Genomic DNA, 10,168 nt, shown 5'->3' with positions numbered 1-10,168 from the left:
GAAAACACCTCAATCGATAGGATGAATCAACCGCACTTCATCTACGGAAGGAAAGGTTTATGCATATAGTTATGCACCTGAGAAACTCTCGGCAACTGAGTAAAAGTTTAACACGTAGCCGCATCAGATCCTTTGGCATTTATTAGCAAAAATAACTTTGCGATCCCTTTTCAAAGTAGCCAATTTTGTCACAGCTCCAGCAAGTCAACTTCGACTTTTCATTCGAAGTAGCCTTACTATAATCCTGATATATACAATTACCCTTTTTATAACGGAGAATTCTTTTATATTCCACCATATTACCAGAAGACGTACCAGCAGCCTCGTTGTTTTTTTTTTTTTGGCTTAAATCTCTCTGACAAATCATTATATTTATTCATTGAAACCCTATCATATACTCATCCGCATCTTGTAACGAGAACTGCCATACCAATTACCGGGAATCAGCAAATTTGTATTTTGAGTCTCGCAACGTTTCCACATCAACAGTTATATGTATCCATATAACATTTATCTCCTAGAACTATGATCTTCCATTCTGAAATTCAGAAAAGCACCCAGTCTGTGAATTAATGCTCTAAATTTTGAAAAGTTGAATGAAGCAACAAAAACTATGGATGATTTTAATAGTCAAAAGTTTGATAAAAAAAAAATACGTTGGAAAAGCTCAAAAGGAAGTTTGGTACTGAAAAACGAATTGAGCAAACCATGAAGGAGACTCTGAGCAAATCACAAGGACTAAACTTGTACATAAAGAACCCTGATGGTTCTGTTTCTGATGAAGTCTTTAGTGAATATCTTGCTCCTTATTTATTCTAAATCCTTGCGAAAGGATTTTCTTCATCAACATTCGATCTCAGAAATTCTGAAAATATCATCATAAATATCTTTGATATTTCCGAGAATATTTTCATAACAATTCTTATCTGAAATCATTAATCTCTTCGTGCTATCAGTGTTGCATCATATAGAAACTGTTAGTTTCTATATTCTGTAAACTTTCGAGCTTGAAATATGAATGTTATTGAAGTAATGTTGGGAACTGATGCATGAGTTAGTATAATATAATGACACTTGATCAACGTGATTATATTACAGTAAGTCATGCTGAGTTTCTAATGGAACGTGATGATTCACAGATCATAACGTCATCATGTGCCATGTTACACGACTCTTACATTCTACCCAATCTCCAAGTATATCAAGAACATATATTCTTAATAGTTCTATCTTTTCAGATATTCTAGTAATTTGAAAAATCAAGATCGTGCCATTACGATTTTCTTCTAGAATATTAACTATGTTCATTTCAAAATCCATATCTACGAATTTCGGACCATTATTCGCTTGACTTGAAGTCGGGAAGAGGAGACGAAAGTATGGAACTCTTGAATATAAAGAAAATATAAAGCTCGACAACAACACATAAATTACAAACTGTGCATATCAATACGTATTGCCACGTAAAGGCACGGGAAAATTAAAAACACTATAACCCCAAGATAATAGTAGAAGTAAATATAATCCTCCGGTGGTAGATGAAAGAGAAGAATGACAGATATGAAAGTTAAGAGTATATCAAGGATCAGAACTGGATGGAGCATATTAATGAATGCTTTAAAAATATGAATCAGGGGAGAAAGAATGGAAGGTGTGAGCTGTGAAAATAAGGAAACGAAGGGAGTGGATTTATAGTAAAATATCCGACAGAGCAATCGAAACAGATTATTGCATTTAATCAAAGAAGATCTGATTTCCTATATCGCCGAAGAACCAAATCTTATTACGAAGATTTTCTTTAAATCCCATGAATTCCGGAAATCAATCATAACTACATCATCAGTTCCCTCTCTTGCGATAGCTTCGATTATACTCTTCGCGCAATCAAATTTTTTTTTACCTATATTACTCACTGATGATAAAACTCTAATTTCTAGCTCGGATACGTCATGAAAACACTCTTACTGTTAGCCATGACAATCTCTATCAAATTTCGGGACGAAATTTCTTTTAACGGGTAGGTAATGTGATGACCCGGAAATTTCTGATCAAATTTAAACTGTAACCTTTATATATATCCGACACGATAAGCAAATCTGTAATGATTGAGTCTCGAAAGTTTTGAAACTATATTCATTTAATCAAATACCCTTTGACCATGCCTAACGATTCACGAACAATTATGTGTATACTGATAATTGAAAACGTTAACAAAGTATTAGATATATAATACTTTACACAAACGAGTTTGTTTCGATATTTGTTCAATATAGTTATTGACAGAATTAAAAGATAATATCAAATGATTGAATTATCAGATACATTGAACTATGACTATGAGTCTCTGTTATGAGGTCCACTTTGAATTAGGAAACCCTTACTTTTTAACGGTATTCGGAATAAATGGTAAAGTGATTTACAAGTAAGAACAAAGTATCACTTATTGGGAGTTAGACAAAAGTTAGTGGAGAATCAAATTTCATAATACTCGATTTATCATATAGAAGGAATAATTGGGATAAGATTCGTTGACTAGATAAACCCATTTGATATGTTATATTAAGATATATTATTTAGAAAATTAAGGAAATTAAACTAAACATTTACGCATAAAAGAATGAAATCAAATTAAGTTTTAAAGCATAAACGTTATAGGATTTTCGATTTTGTAAAGGATCTTAAATTATATAATTAGTTTTGAAAGGATAACTAGAATGTTATTAGATAAATATTTCAAAAATATGTATAAGATTATAAATTTTAATTTAAATTGGTCATAAAACGTTTTGATATTAAACTAATATTAATAAATAGGCTTTGATAAATAACAAGATTATGAATTATAAAAGTAAATGACCAAAACACTCAAAAGATTAAGTTACACTTTGAGTGGGTTAGTTTTTAATTAATTTGAGTCTAGTTCATAATAAAGGTACATGTCACAAAACGTTTAATTTAAAATAAAATATTTTGTTAAACAACGAGTCACTGATTTATAAAAGTAAATGACCACAACGCTCAATTTTATAAATTACCTTTTTTATAAGGTAATTTATTGTTGAGTAAGCCTAATTTTTGTAAAAGGTACACGTCACGTAACGTAAAAGGCTAGTTTTCTAAACGTACGAAAGTGCGCCCGAAAAACCGAAAGTGGTACATGAGTTGTGAGACCATGACCGTGTCATTTTTGTAAAAATTATATTTTTACCATGAGCGTAAATATAATATAATATTTAATTAATTCTAAAGATTAAATATATTATAATTAAAATAATCTATAAGTTTATAGTGTGTCACGTAAATTGTGTGATATAATTGGAAACGTGGTGTCGGTAAGGGAATGAGATTGGATACCAGCTATATTAACTTTTCATGTGAACGCATGTAATAAACATACACATCGCATGAGATGAATAGTTTGGCCAAATCATTATAAATTGCACGATCTCATTTTGGATGAAAACACACACACAATTCGCAAATTACTCTGTATATATAATTATTATTATTATTTTTATTATTATTATTATTATTATTATTATTAGGAGTATTAGTATTATTATTAGTAATACACATAAAATACTACGACGAGGTCATGAGTGAATTATTTCCAAAATGGATTTTTTTTCAAGAGTGGGATAGAGCTAAGGAAATTATGGGTTATAGCTATGGAGGTTATGGGTAATGTTCGGGGGTATGCTCGTGAGGTCAAATTAAGTGTTTATCATCTCCGTTGCGTTTACGTACCTTTCCTACAATATTGAACCTCAATATTGATACGTTCGTGAATCCGAGGCCAACCCTGCATTGTTCAATGACGTTGTAACATCCCGCCTTTTTCCGTCAACTTTTCCGTTTAACTATTTAAGTTCCGTTAGATGTTTATAACACATCTCGTTAATATGCGTTTGAATTATCTTGTTAGGTAATTCCCGCACCCGATTTAAGTTGAGGGACCAATCTTGCCAAATGTTGAAACTTGTGACTAGGTCAAAGAGTCAAACTCTCATTCTATCCATTCATTCATCTCTTCCAATTTCTTAATACTTCAACTTTTCCTCTCAACTTCAAGAACAAAGATTCATCATCCAAAACCGAGCTAGTGGTCTTCTTGCCAAACAAATTGCATATTTGAACTCCTCGTGATCTCCTCTTCGTTTCCATACCGATTTCATCAATTTTGGGTAACTTTCTAAAATCACTAGATTTTGTGTTCTTGATGTTTTTAACTTATAAAAGTGTTAATTAGTGTCTATGGCTCAAGTCTAACATGAATATATGATTTATATGCTCGATCTCGTTGTTTTAGTGTAACTAGCATGAACTTGAATTTTGGTGTGTTGTTCTTGAATTTTGGATGATCATATGTTGTTAGATGTTAAAAGTTCATGTTTTAATTGTGTTTCTAGTGTTACTAGCTTCATTATGATGTATAGTTTGATTAATGAAACCTCCTAAACTTGATTATGAAATTTGGTGAATTTAGGTTAAGGTTTCATGAACTTAAATTGGACTTTTAATGATTTGAATGACATGGAATGTTAGTGGTAAGTGTTAGGTTGTGTTGTATGCTTAATTACCTTCAAAACGGCATATCATATGTATAAATTGGATTCCCGAAACTTAAATCAAAATTGATAAACTTGAAACTTGAAAATAAACCCCTATTGATCACTTGACGGGATTTCGGTTATAGTATATGATGTTTTTGCTTGATGAAAAGTGCTTAGTTGCGTTCCTTGTCGAAAGAGCTTTCCGATGATATAAAATACATGTTCTAATTGTTTGCGGTTTGTAATTTGGGTTGGTTTGATTGTTGGTTCGTGCACTTAGAGTTGCAGCAAACAGGGTCTGGAAACAAACCAGGACGCCGTCCAGAATAGCAGGACGCCGTCCCAAACTTAAAAGAGGGACGCCGTCTAGCTCTCTGGGACGCCGTCCCAAACTTAAAAGAGGGACGCCGTCTAGCTCTAAGGGACGCCGTCCCAACCTTAAAAGAGGGACGCCGTCTAGCTTCTCAGGACGCCGTCCCATTGTGCTAAAACTGGCTGTTCACTTGGTCATTTGACATGAAAATGTTTGCTATGCTACGGACCTCCGATTAACATGAAACTTGGCCAACATACTCATATATGATTATATAACTTAGAAAAATTGTCGGATACCCGACCCGACCCCGTTGACTTTGACTTTGACCAAGTTTGACTTTTAATCAAACTTAACCAAATGGTTGTGCAATCGTTCTAACATGCTTTTATACTTGTATCTTGCATGAAACATGACAACTTGATTCACATGCTACATTATTGAGTTGTAACGAGCCATAGGACTAATTGAACATCTTTGACCTATCGTGTTTACCGTTATTGATACGACCTATTTGTTTAGGTCAAGACTAGCATTGTTCTTTGCACACGTTTACTTGTCGAAGTACTTTACTACTCGTGCACTCAAGGTGAGATCATAGTCCCACTTTTACTCTTTTTGAACTTACATTTGGGATGAGAAAACATAAACATTTCTTTTACTAAGTGAACACAAGTACAGGAAAACAAACATTCTACATACGAGTTTAGAACAAAATCCTCAATTCGATTATCATTAGTTACACTTGCCGGGTGTAAGCGAGAACTTATGTTGTATGGATCCATATGGGTTTGACAAACCCTCATTCAAACGGTTCGCTACCGTTTACGAATGAAATATATTTTCGAGAAACAGTGTATGTTCTAGCACTAAGTGATGGGGTTCAATGGGAGAAATGTTAAGCATTGATAATTGGGTGCTCGTGAAACAAACTTTTGGAATGTATTACTATTATTTCATTGATGCAAATCTTGTGGTTCACTTGTACTTACTTACTTAAACCTATGATTTCACCAACGTTTTCGTTGACAGATTTCTATGTTTTTCTCAGGTCCTTGAACGATACATGATACATGCTTCCGCTCATTATTTGATACTTGCATTGGATGTCGAGTATATGTGCATTTCATGGAGCGTCTTTTGACTTTACTTTAAACCGTGTCGCCTAGATTTCATTCGTATTATAACGTTGTAACTTAACTATTGGTTGAACAATTCTTGTAAACTTTGGGAACAATCTTTATTTCGAAATGAAGGCGACATATTTTGGTCAAACTTTGTCTTAAAGACTTACGACCACGTAACGGGACCTAAGTAGACGGCGCCGTCAAACATGATTTGGTCGGGTCGCTACAGATGGTATCAGAGCGTTGGTTGTAGGGATTTAGAGTTCATTAGTGTCAACCCCGAGTCATAGGGTACATTGGTGAGTCTAGACTACAACCGGCATATAGACTTGAAGTAGGAATTACTTGACTACTTGTGCATTTATACTCGAACGCTTCTACTCATATCTACTCTTAGTTCATCTTAATCTCACGTTGTTTAATTTGATTGACTCGCCACCTTGACTATATGAGATGATGTCGAATGCACATATGAATCAGGGTAATATAATTTCCGGGATTATATTACGGTGACTCATATGAACGTTCCGACATTATGACATAAAGAATTTAAGGCGAGTCGAGGAAAAACTTCTCTTTATCTTTATTCTATATCACGGTTAGTATTATTGAGAATACTAATCAATGATATTCTTGTGTCTTGAAGGAACAATGGCTCCTCGTCGTGTACGCCGCAATGAAACTCCCGAACAAGCTCTCGAACGGATGATAGCTACCGCCGTAGATGCGGCCATGGCCGGTCACTCATCCAACAACAATAATAATAACAACCACAACAACAACAACAACAATAACAACAACAATGGAGCCGGAAACTCAAACGAGGGATGCTCCTATAAAGCTTTCATGGGGTGCAAACCTCACACTTTTGATGGAACCGGGGGACCGGTCGTGCTCACCCGATGGTTTGAGCAAACGGAAGCCGTCTTTAGCATAAGCGGTTGTCGGGACCAAGACAAGGTCAAATACTCCACTCACACTTTCTCCGGAATTGCTCTAACATGGTGGAACACCTATGTTCAATCGGTAGGTACCGATGAAGCTCATGCCCTCTCTTGGGCCGATCTAAAGGAAAAGATGATTGTTGAATATTTTCCGCGCGAAGAAACCCGAAAGCTTGAGGAAGAACTAAGAGCTTTGAAAGCGGTCGGAAACGATCTTAAAGCTTATAATCAACGCTTCGCCGAACTATCCTTGATGTGTCCTAATCTTGTTAACCCCGAATCTCAAAGGATTGAGCTCTACATGCTCGGTCTTCCAAAAAGCATCAAACAAGGGGTGATGTCATCCAAACCCACTACTCATCAAGCCGCTATGAACATGGCTCGCCAACTAATTGAAACGGTTGACGAAATCGTAGTTCCGGCACCTAAGGCCGAGGATAAATCGGGCGGCAACAAAAGAAAGTGGGAACCCTCCCAATCAAGCAACAACAACTTTGCCAAGAAATCTTTCACTTCCGACGGCAAGAAGGGTTATGCCGGGAACCTACCTCTTTGCAACAAATGCAACAGACATCACTTTGGTGAATGTGGCAAGTTAATTTGCCACCGGTGCCAAGGAGTTGGTCATAAGGCCAACGATTGTAAAAGTGCCACTCCCGTTGCTCGAAAGTGGCCCAATGCGCCAAAGACGGGCACTTGTTACGAATGTGGTCAAACGGGTCATTATAGAAATGCATGCCCGAAAAGGAAAGATAACACCAATACGCGCGGCCGAGCTTTCAACATCAACACCGAGGAAGCCCGGGATGACACTGAACTAGTCACGGGTACGTTTCTTCTCAACAATTCTTATGTCTCTTGCTTATTCGATTCGGGTGCCGATAAATGCTTTGTATCCAAGACTTTGACTCATTCTTTTAGCACTCCACCTCTTCCATTAGATACCACTTATACCATTGAAGTGGCTAACGGGAAACTATTAAGTGCCGACACATATTACCGGGGGTGTACGTTAAACATTTTGGGTAAGGAATTTGAAATTGACTTGATACCCATGGAACTAGGAAGCTTTGATGTAATAATCGGTATGAATTGGTTAGTCAAAACGAAATCCCACATTCTTTGTGATCTCAACGCAATCCGAATTCCTATCGAGAATGGTGAACCTTTGATTGTTTATGGCGATAAGAGTTGCACCAGACTCAACCTCGTTTCGTGCCTTAAAGTTAGAAAACTGCTCCGTAAGGGTTTTTTTGCGATCCTTGCCCACGTTAAGAAAGTCGAGTCCGATGATAAGCATATCGATGATGTGCCAATTGTTAGTGACTATTCCGATGTATTTCCCGATGAATTGCCGGGTCTTCCGCCTCATCGACCGGTTGAATTCCAAATCGATCTTATTCCGGGAGCCGCACCCGTAGCACGTGCACCATATAGACTCGCTCCATCCGAAATGCAAGAATTGCAAAGTCAAATCCAAGAACTACTTGATCGTGGTTTTATCCAACCTAGCCATTCACCTTGGGGCGCTCCGATTTTGTTTGTTAAAAAGAAAGACGGATCCCTACGAATGTGCATTGATTATCGTGAACTAAATAAATTGACGGTTAAGAACCGATATCCTCTTCCTCGCATCGATGACCTCTTTGATCAACTACAAGGGTCTTGTGTATATTCGAAAATCGATCTCCGCTCGGGTTATCATCAATTAAGGGTTAAGGGGGAAGATGTCTCCAAAACCGCTTTCCGGACTCGCTATGGTAGTTATGAATTCCTCGTCATGCCATTTGGTCTCACTAACGCACCGGCGGTGTTCATGGATCTTATGAACCGCGTGTGCAAACCGTATCTCGATAAATTCGTTATTGTGTTCATCGATGATATATTGATCTATTCTAAAAATGAAGAAGAGCACGAACAACATCTCCGACTTGTGCTTGAACTTTTAAGACAAGAACAACTCTATGCCAAATTCTCCAAGTGTGAATTTTGGTTAAAGGAAGTTCAATTTCTTGGTCATGTTGTAAGTGACCAAGGTATTAAAGTCGATCCATCGAAAATCGAAGCCATTAGTAAATGGGAAACTCCTACTACTCCTACTCACATTCGTCAATTTTTGGGTCTCGCCGGGTACTATCGTAGATTCATCGAAAACTTCTCGTTGGTTGCACGTCCTCTAACCGCATTGACTCACAAGGGAAAGAAATTCATTTGGGCGACCGAACATGAATCCGCATTCCAAATCTTGAAAACGAAGCTAACCACCGCTCCTATCTTGTCACTTCCCGAAGGCAATGATGACTTTGTTGTATATTGCGATGCCTCAAAACATGGTTTTGGGTGTGTATTGATGCAACGAACGAAAGTCATTGCTTATGCTTCTCGACAACTCAAAATTCATGAACGAAACTATACGACACATGATCTCGAACTCGGAGCCGTTGTCTTTGCACTTAAAATGTGGAGACACTATCTTTATGGAACCAAGAGTACTATCTTCACCGATCACAAAAGCCTTCAACACATTTTCGATCAAAAGCAACTAAACATGAGACAACGAAGGTGGATTGAAACCTTAAACGATTACGATTGCGAGCTTCGTTACCATCCCGGGAAGGCAAATGTAGTAGCCGATGCCTTAAGTCGAAAAGAAAGAGCGGTGCCTCTCCGTGTCCGAGCTTTAAACATCACCATTCACACCAACCTTAATAGCCAAATTCGGGTAGCCCAAGATGAGGCTCTCAAGGATGAAAACATCTCTCTCGAACACTTGAACGTCCTCACCTCTCGATTCGAAGTTAAAGAAACCGGACTCCGATATTTCGCCGGAAGAATTTGGGTGCCTAGTTATGGGGATCTACGAAGTCTTATTTTAGATGAAGCCCATAAGTCACGATACTCGATTCACCCCGGTGCCAATAAGATGTACCACGACCTTAAACAACTATATTGGTGGCCGAACATCAAAAGGGACGTAGCTACTTATGTTTCCAAGTGTTTGACATGTTACAAAGTCAAAGCCGAACACCAAAGACCGTCCGGATTACTTCAACAACCCGAGATCCCGCAATGGAAGTGGGAAAGGATAACGATGGATTTTATCACCAAGCTACCAAAAACGACGGGCGGTTATGATACCATTTGGGTTATTGTTGACCGTCTCACCAAATCCGCACACTTCCTTGCCATGAAAGAAACGGACAAAATGGAGAAACTTGCACAACTTTACAT

The sequence above is a fragment of the Rutidosis leptorrhynchoides genome, chromosome 2, assembly GCF_046630445.1.
Source record: "Rutidosis leptorrhynchoides isolate AG116_Rl617_1_P2 chromosome 2, CSIRO_AGI_Rlap_v1, whole genome shotgun sequence".
NCBI lineage: Eukaryota > Viridiplantae > Streptophyta > Magnoliopsida > Asterales > Asteraceae > Rutidosis > Rutidosis leptorrhynchoides.
The sequence above is the reverse complement of the archived record's forward strand: the minus strand, read 5'-3'. Positions refer to the sequence as shown.